The sequence below is a fragment of the Kogia breviceps genome, chromosome 16 (assembly GCF_026419965.1).
Source record: "Kogia breviceps isolate mKogBre1 chromosome 16, mKogBre1 haplotype 1, whole genome shotgun sequence".
NCBI classification, from domain to species: Eukaryota; Metazoa; Chordata; class Mammalia; order Artiodactyla; family Physeteridae; genus Kogia; species Kogia breviceps.
In genome coordinates this window covers 70,866,624-70,879,358 of record NC_081325.1, presented here as the reverse complement: position 1 = coordinate 70,879,358, position 12,735 = coordinate 70,866,624, and the positions used below count along the sequence as shown (strand labels likewise).

Sequence of the window (12,735 nt, the reverse complement as noted above, 5' to 3'; positions counted from 1 at the left end):
ACTGCTGCCCCCTGGAGGCCAAGGCCTTTATTACCATTCCTATCGAATATGCCGGCTTCCTAGACATTCTCCAGGGCAAAGCCAGATGGACAAAGGTATTTGGCAAAGCTTAAATCACATGCCTGCGTTTAGCTGTAAAGGAGGCTGGGAGATTAAGTTCTGCCTTTTTGCATGGGTAGGCAGGACTGATAATGTGGGAAATTCTATAAACATAGAAAGGCCTTTCAAAAGATGCCTCTTAATTCAAAAGATTTGTTAATTATACCAAATAGCCACTTTGCCAACATATATACATCTATATAATACATCCATGTAGCCTTAAGACTTACATGATTCTAAATACTTTAGATTATGCTTGCTATCCTCTCACTTTCTATTCTTTCTACCTCCAAACTAAATTAAGCATTATAACACAGTTCCAGGTCCTTGAACCTTCAATAATAAAATGATAAACTAGGCAATTTGGACCAAGAGTCCTGCTGAGAGTATTCAGAAAAACTGGACAACACATGAAAAAGTATACTCATCGGCAAAAGAGGGCTAAGAATTTAAGAATTTAATTTAAGAATTTCTGGAGCAGATGTAAACTCAGAAACTTGAGCCTAACATTTAGGACAGCCTTGCCTTTCAGGGCAAAGGGAAGTGGGGAGAAAATCCTGAAAAATTAGAAAAGTGAAGGCCAGTGCTCACTTCAGCAGCACATAAACTAAAATTGGAATGATACAGAGAAGATTAGCACGGCCCCCGTGCAAGGATGACACACAAATTCGTGAAGTGTTCCATATTTTTGACCTAAATGGGAAGGAAATCCCAAAAAAGAGGGGACATATGTATACGTAGAGCTGATTCACTTTGCTGTACAGCAGAAACGAACACAACTTTGTAAAGCGACTCGACTCCAATCAAAAAATTAAAAAGTGAAGGCCGTGAGCCGGTGAGGTGGGCCTTGTGAGAAGGCCATTCACGTCTAACCAGTGCAAAAGTTGGTGTTGGCAGGTGGATGAGAGCTGGCTTTAGGAATCCGGAGATCTGAGCTTTAGTCCCAGCTCCCTCTTGGTTTGTCATTTTTAGACAAGGCAGTGAACTGCTCTGGACCTCAGTTTCCTTGTTTGCATGGGAAAGAGTTAATGGAACTTCTTTGGTAGCTACGGGGGGTGGGAGGAGGATTTGAATCAATTTCAAAACAGTATGTTTTATGGTCAGTTAATATTAAAAAAAGTTTCCAAATATCCCCCAGGGCAGAGAAAGGTCATGTGCTCTTAGCATACTAAGGCTAGGGTTGTCAGTTCACGAGAAATACAGTCAATGTTATATAAATAGGAGAAGTGTGAGTTTTTCACACAGGAAAGACAGGTGCCTCACAAGCCACAGTAAAAGTCTCTCACCGCTTTCCTCTCGTCTGTGGGACCAGAGCTGCCCTTTCTCCCTTCCTGACAGCTCTGACCAGCTGTCCTTAGGAGCAGAGGCCATCCCTTCCTTCTACAGAACCCGTAGAAAGTGGACAGAATAGCAAATCCATTGGCTTCCAGAGGACGCTGGAGCTAGTAGACTTACAGACACATGAGAAACGCGATGGAGGGGGCTTGATCATTTGTGTAGGTCAGGATGGTGTGTCCTGGGATAAGCGTGGGGAGGGCTTAGGCAGAGAGGCTGCCCTCCATGCAGAGCACCAGCAGATGAGGAGCTCAGCCATGGGCGGCCACAGGCGCAAGTCCGTGCCCCTTTCTGCCACCTTCAGTAAAACACCGATCTCCGGACACCTGACTGTCAGTCCGGGCAGTGCTGTGGCAGCATGGAAGCCCACATTTCAGTGGTTTAAAGACAGTTTTCACCCGCGCTCCGTCTCCGCTCCTGCTCCACTGCGGGCTCTGCTCCAGGTTCCGCCCAGTCTTGGAGTCAGGCTGGAAGAGCCGGCAGTCTCTGGAATGTTCCTGGTCACCACAGCGGGAAAACGAGCACGTGCAGAAACGTGCACTTGATCTTAAAGCTTCCGTCACTCTGTTCACCCTCCACCGGCTACGGCAAATGCCAGGGTCATGGCCACGTGCAAGGGGGCAGAGAAACGCAGTTCTATCGTGGGCCCTAGGGAACAATAACTGGGATATGTGAATTGTCCTAATTACTACCAGAACCTCACTGATGTTCAAGACGTTTTCACTGCAGTGAAAGATTGGTTGTGTGATAACCCCAAACAGAAGTGCTCCTTTCCCGCGTGGTCAGTATCCCATATGAACTGCCAGACAGACAGTGAGGACATCTATTCCTGGACGGCCACCTAGGGGGAGGCACAGGATGGCAAATACTCCAGGTCGTCTCAGGGGAGCTAGAAATACATCTTAGGCTTCGTAAATAGAACACTCAGTTCGGGAGTTTGGGATTGACAGGTACACACTGCTATACTTAAAATGGATAGCCAACAAGGACCTACTGTAGAGCACAGGGAACTCTGCTCCATACTCTGTAATAAGCCAAATGGGAAAAGAATTTGAAACAGAATAGATGTATGTATATGTAGAACTGAATCACTTTGCTGTACACCTGACACTAACACAACATTGTTAGTCAACGATACTCCAAAATAAAATAAAAAGTTTTAAAAAAAAGGAATAGAAGGGGTAGATTATGACAGCTAGGCTCGGATGGTTCTAGCCTTCCAACTACACACCACCTAGCACAAATAGTTAAACTACACCAGGTCCTCCTTAGGTAAAGAATTGTTCTGAAATAGCCAATTGCTTCTTCCATGGCTTCTAATACAGAATACGTTCTCAACCTTTGTATATTAGCCTAATTTAATCTTCAAGTTTGCACACTATTTGGTTATTACTGATTGCATTGTCTGTCGGGTTCTATTTGGTTTTTGGTTCTGATAAATTGAGAAAAGAAATAATAGAAAAATAGAGTAACCTTATGGTTTCTACTACCATGGATAAATAGGAATGCCCAAGAAACATCTCACCTTGACGAGTGTAGAATTCTCTAGACTTCTTTGTATTGTGTATCTTTGCAGAAATGTGGCATGCATAGAAAGAATGTGTATGTATGTGTGTATGTATGTGTACATATACTCTATGACTGTATACATATGTATGTATGCATACATAAATGTGTAAATGTGTGTGAAAAAAATATGATTCCTCTCTCCTTTTTTATATAAATGGTAACATACTGCAGTGTCCTGTACCTTGTTTTTTTTTTCATTTTACACTATTTCCTGATGAATATTAGTACAGAGAATGATTTCTCTTTCTTCTTAATAGCTTTATACTATTCCTTTGCTTGTGTCATCACTTATTTAACATGTGAGTTAATTTTATTTTTTATTTTTGGCTGCCTTGGGTCCTTGTTGCTGCGTGCGGGCTTTCTCTAGTTGTGGCGAGCGGGGGCTACTCTTCACTGCGGTGCGTGGGCTTCTTCTCATTGCGGTGGCTTCTCTCGTTGCAGAGCATGGGCTCTAGGAGCGTGGGCTCAGTAGTTGTGGCTCACGGGCTCTAGAGCGCAGGCTCAGTAGTTGTGGCGCATGGGCTTAGTTGCTCCACGGCATGTGGGATCTTCCTGGACCAGGGCTCGAACCCGTGTCCCTTGCATTGGCAGGCAGATTCTTAACCACTGTGCCACCGGGGAAGTCCCAAGTAAGTTAGTTTTTAAATCTCTTGTTTTTGAAATTGGAAATGGGTACTTCCTTGCCAGTACAATTGTTTCTAAAATGTAAACGTTTCAGGCCCTAAAAATCTTCAGGGGGGGTGAGATGTGTTGGGAGATTGGGATTGACATATGTACACTACTATGTATAAAATAGAGAACTAATGAGAACCTGCTGTAGAGCACAGGGAACTCTACTCAGTGCTCTGTGGTGACCTAAATGGGAAGGAAATCCAAAAAGGAGGGGATATATGTATACATATAGCTGATTCCCTCTGCTGTACAGCAGAAACTAACACAACATTGTAAAGCAACTATACGCCAATAAAAAATGTAAAAAAAATATTGAGTTCCTTTAGTTCTGACAAAGTCAAATTTCCATGCATAGCTATAGAAGTCTCACTCCTTTCCTTGGAGGACTTCAGCCCCCAGTCCCTGCTAAGTGGGCAGGAAGGATATACCCCCCCTCCTTTCTGGCCATAGGTGATGGGACCAGGAGTGGTTCTTGTCCTGAGGCAGGTGAAAGAAGCCCACGGGCATGTAATGTGCGATGGAGCATTTGAGTGAGGCTCTTGAAAGCTGGATCCCTGGGGCCCGCTGCTGGGGGGCTGAGAGCTCTCTTTAATCCAGAACTGCTGTGCTCTCAAACAAGCCCCGGCGCACCGAGCCGCTGCTTTTGGTTTGATCCGTGATCCCTCCGTGTCCTCATCTTAAACATCCTTATGTGATATGCTTTGGAATGTTCTCTTCCTTAATCAAAAGAGCTTTACAGAGAGCAGAGCATACGGTCTTCATTTTGTTTCACCCATTCCTGATGTGTATTAGTTAGCAAACACATACTCCCACTGAATTCCGTGACAGTACATCACACTTATGTGGACAGACATGAATTAAATTGTGCGATGCAGGAATTGTCCCTGGGTAGTTCCTGCCCTCTGTGGTTTCACTGTAGGAAGCATCTCAGCGCTGTGGGTCTGTCCACGAGATGGGCACAGGCCGGGATCTGCCCAGCTGCTGTGGCTGTTTTTACTTGCAGCACCTGCGTGGGATCTCCTAAGTCCCATCCACCTGCCCGAACTTGGAGTGCCAGAAAAGCATGTTAGGCTTTGGATTCCAGTGAAAGCCTAATCCTGATGAGTATCCTGACTTGATGGAGACAGAGGCAGAGAATATGCGAGTAAAAGCACTGAGAAGTTAAGGGATCTTGTCTCCGGGGACTGGGTCTGTCACTAAGTAGCTTCACGATCTTTAACAAAGCCTCAGTGTCCTCAACCACAAATCTGAGGGTTTCGTCAGAGTTAAATGAGGAAAGGTACCTTCCGCAGTGACAATAAATAATCGCTGTTATTATATCGTGGCTGGGGTGCAGCAGCGTTCGATGCACGGAGGCTGGTCACTCATTTGGCATCCCACTGTCTGAAGTTAAGACTTCCATAGAGCAGGCAAACTGATTTATTTTTTAAAGGATTATTCAGTTTGCAAGAAATGGTTTTTAAAAATCAACTTAGGCATGCAGTACAGAGACCTCATAAGCCTGTTTCCTTGAGGTAAATAGATCAAACAATTTACGCTGTCACTGGTGAAACATAACATGGGCAGGTATGATTTTACTGTTTCTAGAACTTAATGTTTTTTTTAACTGTAATAAATACATCTCCAATTTCGTAGAACTATTTTTTTTCCCGTAACAGAAGCATGACAACTGGAGGACAGCTCATAGATATCACTTTGTGTGTGAGCGTGGGGTGGGGGGAGGGTAAGAACACTTAACATGAGATCTACCCTCTTCACAAACTTACAAGTACCAGTGCCTTCTTGTTAACTATATCTGCTGGTGTACAGCAGGTGTCTGGAACTCACCTTGTATAACTGTAACTTTATGCCCCTTGAACAGCAACGCCTCACATCCTCCCCTCCCCCATCCTGGGAACCACCGTTCTATTGTCTACTTCTATACCTTTGACATTTACATGCCTCCTATAAGAGAACTCAGGCATCGTTGGTCCTTCTGACGGGTGTACTTCACTTAGCATCCCTTCCAGTTCCATCCCTGTTGTTGAAAATGGTAATTCCCTTCTTTTTTTTTTTTTTTTTTTTTTTGTGGTACACGGGCCTCTCACCGTTGTGGCCTCCCCCCCTGCAGAGCGCAGGCTCCGGACGCACAGGCTCAGCGGCCATGGCTCACGGGCCCAGCCGCTCCGCAGCATGTGGGATCTTCCCAGACCGGGGCACGAACCCGTGTCCCCCGCATCGGCAGGCGGACTCCCAACCACTGCGCCACCAGGGAAGCCCCCCTTCTTTTTTTAAATGCTGAATAATATTCTATTGTATGTATGTACTACCTTTTCTTTATCCACTCATCTGTTGATGGACATTTGGATTGTTTCCATATCCTGGCTATTATGAATAATGCTGCAGTGAACATGGGAGTGCAGATATCTCTTCAAGATCCTGATTTTGATTCTTCGAGTATATATCCAGAAGTGGGATTGCTGGAGCATTTGGTAGTTCTATTTTTAATTTTTGAGTGAACTTCATACTGTTTTCCATAGCAGCTGCAGCGTTAAACATTCCCATCAAGAGTGTACAAGGGCTTCTATTTCCCCACGTCCTTGCCAACACTTACCATGTTTTTTCTTATAGTAGCCATCCTGACAGGTGTGAGGTGATACCTCATTGCACCTTTGATTATAATTAAAAGCTCTGTAATTCCACTGCTCTGAAATAGAGACCAACAGCCAAAATTAGACTTTTTCTGTGGATTAGAATGTCATGTACAAACTTTTCATTTAGCATTATATTGTTCTCATTTTCAGAGTTTAAAAACTTATTTTATAAACATGATTTGTATATAGTTCAATGGATATACCAAAATTTTTTTGAAACATTCCCAATTTCTGAACATTTAAATAGTTTCTAAGTAATTAAATGGTTGTAATATTTACAACTGAAAGCTAACTATAGAAGAAAGTAAACTGCAAATCTACACATTGTAGGAAAGTATGCTGCTGTGGTCACAAGCTTAAAAATACGATTATAATTCCATTATAATTATTCTTAACAGGAGTAAAAATTTCTCAGTTCTTTTATTCACATAAACTTTCATTCAATATCTGTGTGTGTGTAAATCCTGGAAAATGTTCTTTATCGAAAGCAATTCATTTAGGTTTTTTTTCACTCAGCATTGGCTTTGTAATAGTGCCACCTTCTGGTTGGAACTTGCCTTTACAAGCTAGTGTGTTGTGCAGACGATCCCACGGGGCTCCGTAGCTTGTGATTTTGTTCCGGTGAGTGAGCTGTGGTAAATCAGTCTCAGCAGACTACAGCCCTAACGATGCTGGCTGCTAGGTGCTAGAGGACAAAAAGCATAGGGAATGCAGGAAACAGAGAGAGAACTAAGAAGTTATGTCAAGCATATAAACAAACAAACCATGTAAACGTGCAATGCTTCCTTGCTTGTAATTGACCCATTCTCTTTTAGAAAGGTACAGTGGAACTGTATACGTCGCAGAAAAAGCCAAATGAAAAATGTGGGTGTACGTGGGTCAGGAGCTGTCCAAGGTGGGTCTTTGGGCTACAAGGGTTTCTGCTTATCTTTCATCTAAGCCTTTGAATGTAGCCATTTGAATTCATCTAAAGTGATAGACCCTAAGCCCCGCCCCCTCACCTTTTTCCCTTTAAAGTATGAAGTTAAAATTTGAGACAACAGCCGAAGGCGCGCCCAGATTTTCACAAAAGCTGTTCCCTCTTTTATTTTGGTAAAAATAATGCATGACAGCAATTTGTATTCGACACAACTATTCAGAGTCAGTAGTAAAGATGCTAAATTAGGGTCCAGGATACAGAGAGTTCCCCAGCGCTCCACTGTTTACTTTCTCACTCAGGGAAGCTTGCAGGTGCGAGGGAGCATCTCCGTTATAGGAAAAAGCATGAATTCCCTCCTGTGTATAAAGCTCAAGGACTAGCCACTTGGATCCAGTCTCCAGATAAGAAAACCGGCACCATTCAAATGGCCCCTGATTACCACAAAAGGGGCACTTTATAAGTAGCAAGAATTAACTTGAGACAAACCACATGCATGATCAGGATAACTTACGTTAAGACTCTCAGGCTGAGAATCTCCCGCCTAAATGTCCCAAACTGAATGACTTCGGGTGCACTATTTACTCTCATTTATTCAACCTTTCAGAATGTGCTTAAAGCAAAACCTTCTTACAGCCAAGGCCACTAACATCTTACTAAATGAATATCCAGATGCATGAAATTCTTGTACAGTGATACTTTTTAAGATTTTTTTTTTTTTGACGTGGACCATTTTTAAAGTCTTTATTGAATTTGTTACAATATTGCTTCTGTTTTATGTTTTTTGGTTTTTGGCTGCGAGGCATGTGAGCTCTTAGCTCCCCGACCAGGGATTGAACCCTCACCCCCTGCACTGGAAGTGCAAAGTCTTAACCACTGGACCGCCAGGGAAGTCCCCATACAGTGATACTTTTAAGCAAAACACATATACTCCTAATTCTCAGTCATGGAAAAGAATACAGGGGTCTTTTCTAAGATAAAAGTGGGCACCTAAACAGGTTAACTGGCTTTTTTTTTTTATTATTATTTCTAAAGTTGCCAAACTTCTCAACACGAAATAAAGCGGACAAAGTGCCTGTTGATCACTTTTGCGGCCAACAACCCAAAACTTAGTCTTGAATTGATATGTGAATATTGAGAAATTGATCTGATGATTTCCTTTTATTCCCTGTCTAAATCTGATGGCAAGCAAAGCCCTTAAATCTCACAGATGTATTTATATATTCACGTGTAAAACCTATTCAGGTTATCTGGGCCATCAATCACCACAACTAAAAACCGACCTGACGGACCAGATATGGTGGCTCATAAATATTGATTTCCCTCAAGGAACTAGGGGCTGAGCAGTGTCCCCAACAAGGAAGAGCCTGTAGACGTCTCTGGTTCACCAGTTATATTTGGGCTTGTGAGCTCATTAGTCAGCCGTATTCTTCAACTCCTAAAGTATTTCCAAGTCTGTAGGCGTTTTCCCCAGTTAAGGTTGATCAATCTTTATTGCTCTCAATTTATAGCTTCCCGGATGCTCAAGTTAGCCAAGACTGTTTTATTTACGAAAAACGAGTTGATAATTGTAAATACTTCATGTATTTAATAATATTGATTATAATAGATTATAATTAATAATACCATATTACATACTTGAAAGTTACTGAGAGAGAACATTTTAAATGTTCTCACCACCAAAACGAAACAGTAATTATGTGCCGGGATAAAGATGTTAGCCAAAGCTAAGGTAGTAATCATTTTGCAAGATTTAAGTGTCTCAAATCAACACGTTGTACACCTTAAAGTTACACAATGTTGTATGTCAATCAAAAGAAAGAAAAGCAAGTTCCTCATTTACCCTCTTTAACTGTTTTCAATGAACTGACTTCATGTAGCTATTAAAAATGAATTAATAGAGAGATTTAAAGAGATCTTTTCTTTGGAAGTCTCTGGAAGGCATCACCAGAGGAGATGATATACAGCATAGCATCATCAATTAAGAGTGAGGGGAAAGTGAGGGGTAATAGGTTTAGGGTTTTGACCTCAATATGGCCTCTCTGACCTTCTGAAAACCCATAAACTCTACGTTTTGAAACTGAGAACTACAACTTAACTCATTCAGTTAGACAAATCATCTCTACAGGAGCAGGGATTTGGTGCTAAGCCCTAGTTTACTGTAAAACAAAGAGCTGTGTTTAATATAATTGCATTTCTGCTTCAAGTAAAATCTCTCTATAAATTTTATCCGAAAAAGGGATTTAGGAATTGAGCTATAGTCCCCTGGCTTCCATGTGACTCTGACTTGTTAGAAATGCTCCGTGTGACTAATGCGGAATCCTTTTCTGTAACTGAAAATCTGGTTTCCCTATCTTGCATTGTTTTCCTCAAATACTGCCTCTGCCAATATTTTCTTCACAATTTCTCATGAATATTTATATGATCCAGAATTTCTTTACTGGTAAATTGAACCATCCCATCTGTGGCTCTTTGCTGAGTCCTCCTGGGACACCCTCACCCCCCAAGACATCGTGGACTCTGCTGCTTGGTTTCTGTCTCCGCCCCTGGCTGCTATATGTCCTGGTCTCCAGCTCTGGCTGTAGCAAGGCCAGCTTGTCTTCCGCCCACTGCCTCCAATCCTGTCTCCAGCAGGTCTCTTTTAGCATCCTTTCTCTGTTATCAGCCAAAGACAGCAGCAGAAGAATGTCAATTTTGCTATCTATGCCCGCACTCTAATTCCAACTCACAGCCAGCCATGGGGTTTGCCTTAATTTAATTTCTATATTAACCTGTTTACAATTTTCTCAAAAATCACTACTCAGATTGTATTTTATTCTGCCAGTCAACAGATACTTCACAGATTTGGCATTGAAAAGCCCCCTGGAAATGCAATCCACATAAAATGTTCAACTTAGAAAGGGCTTTCAATACACCATCTCAACAGACTCAGTGGTTGAGTATCATGGAATAGAGGCCGCCATGCCTCTACAGTAACCGTTCCCTACTATGAAGACTGCTCATATCTTTTTTTTTTTTTTTTTTTCTGTATGCGGGCCTCTCACTGTTGTGGCCTCTCCCTTTGCGGAGCACAGGCTCCGGACACGCAGGCGCAGCGGCCATGGCTCACGGGCCCAGCCGCTCGGGGCACGAACCCGTGTCCCCTGCATCGGCAGGCGGATTCTCAACCACTGCGCCACCAGGGAAGCCCTGCTCATATCTTTAGACTGAAAAATGTATATATGCCATGTGTATAATGATTCCCTCGCACGACTGTCAAAAAAAAAAGGGAATGGGTAATATTTCTGGCGAAAGTAGCTCCAAGGCTCAGCGGGAGTGAAGGCTGCAGGAGACAACTTTCTCCTGATACAGCAAATAGGCTGGAAAAGTGTTATTTGCATGGACTTTATTCCTTTTGAAAATAATAATCACTCGGACGCTTGTAAAGCAGGTATATAGGTGAGAGTTCGGGGCTGAGAGACGGGGGAGAAGTCATGAAAGCAGGAGATAGAGCAACTCTCTTTTCATTTTAGTATTTCACAAGTTTGGTGATGGGGGTGACTGACCTAGATGGGAGGCCATCCCTCGTGAGAACGCTGCAGTGTGGTGCCCACACGCCCGAGCAGAGGGGAGGCGCTCAGTGTCAGAAACCTTCCCAAAGCACAGAAGGGTGACCCTGCAGTGAGACTGGCTCCTGTGTAGACCGTCATCCACAGTTCCTATGTCTTTCCCGTCTTCTACTGCCCCCCCTCTCCCCCAAATTTGACATCTCAGGGGATTCCCCAGGAGGTACAAACTCCTTAGTTGAGGATTGAGGAAGGCACCCAACCTGGGGTGGTGGTGCCAGACTCCTCCTGGCTGCTAGGCAAAGCCAGGCACTGCGTCAAGAGCTGGGTGACTTGCAAGAAGTCTTTGATGTAATAGCCTCTTAGGTTTTCTGAGCAAAGTGTCTTGCGCCCAATAGGTGCTTCATAAATATTTCGGATTAATGGTTTCTAGGACTGGCGTTATGGATGCCGTCTTTGCAGCCCACCATTCTGGCTGGAGAAATGGAACTTCTGAGAAAACAAGCCAGCCCTGTATTTCTAAGTATGACTCTCCCTAAGAAAACAATCCAATATCGTACATTCCCTACCAGAATGTAGTTTCCCGTTGCTTATGATGAATTCTGTTGAGCGTACGTACACGACGACTGCTCAGACCGTCCCCTGTACCACCCCCTCAAATGGGAAGGTGTCTGTCTGGATTCAGCTGGGAAAGCATGCTAAAAATGTCTTCACTTTGGCGTTAAATCAGTTTATTGGAACATATACACTCCAAAACTAGACGCCTCTTACTTCTCTTTTTTAGTAAAGTATTTCACATTTACAGTCTATTTCTGGAGGATCCAGGGACTTTAAATACAAAGGTGAGGATGTGTTTTTGCTAGCTAAAAATAGTCATTGTTTTAATTAAAATGTGAAATGATCAGAGAGGAGAGTGTTTTACCTAAACATCTGAAAAAAGTTACCACTGAGATAGAAATCATGAGGACACATGGATACATTAGTTTAGCAGAAAAATCACCTTCTACCATAAGCCAAAAATAGGCTAACAAAATTGAACCCCAAAGTAGGATTTTCATAGCTCGTTGTTGACAATAAGCTGAAAATTTACCTCTAAACAGTGGACGGTAATCCAAGCTCTTCATGTATTCATAAAGTAACTAATTCACTCATTTAGTTAGCATATGTAACCTTCAGTCTCTCATTTCATACACTTCCTTCATTTAGTGGGACACACGGGCACTGACTTCTTGAGTTTTACATCTCACGGTGTCAGCCCCTAGAGAAAGGCTGTCCTTTAGCTCTCTCCAGTATCAAGTCCAAAGTCTTTTGGATTTTACTGTCAGAGAAGTGTGGGTAATTTGGATTTTGGGGGCAGACGGTCAAAAGTCCCAAGGAAACCCCATTGGATCCCATTAGCTCACAAACTCATTGTTGTCCGAACTAGCTGTGGTCAGAGGCTATGGGTCTTTTTGGTCACTACCTTCCTCTACACCTACTCTTTCTGGTTTCCTGTGCATCCTCCCTTTGACCATTCACCTACGGTGATGACTGCTCCTGAGGAGCTGACGCTGTAGGCTGCCTGTGACGTCACTGCCAGCAGCTGGGCCCCAGTTCTTCACTGAAATGGGATCTTGATGGTGTATCATCGTGTCCACTACAACCCAATGGTTTCCACATCTGTATTCAACCTCCCCCTGGTCTTCAAAGACTTTTCTAAATTAAAATGTCTTTCATTCTGATTTTAACTTTTTAGTCATCATCTGAACTTCTACTGTAAACCAAAAAACAAAGAACATTTATTGAAGGCCAGGTATAAGTCTAATACTATGTTAGACATTTCCATAAATAACTATGTAAGATATATTACAAATCTGTATGAGGCTCAGAAAGATGGAGCTTAAGACATCATGTCTGTCTGGCATGGATACCTACATTATCACCACTGTGAAGTCCTTCCTGCAACAAGGCAAAGATAGTTTACGAA

The 12,735-nt window shown here is 42.9% G+C and overlaps 1 protein-coding gene and 1 non-coding gene across 2 annotated transcripts in view; both read left to right on the top strand.

The window, feature by feature from the left end:
- Nucleotides 1-12,735, top strand: part of FGF14 (fibroblast growth factor 14) — a 718,038-nt gene that overhangs the window by 3,929 nt on the left and 701,374 nt on the right. The window lies entirely within an intron of this gene.
- On the top strand, nt 683-789 carry LOC131743586 (U6 spliceosomal RNA). Its single transcript, XR_009331857.1, has one exon. It is a non-coding gene; the product is annotated as a U6 spliceosomal RNA (small nuclear RNA).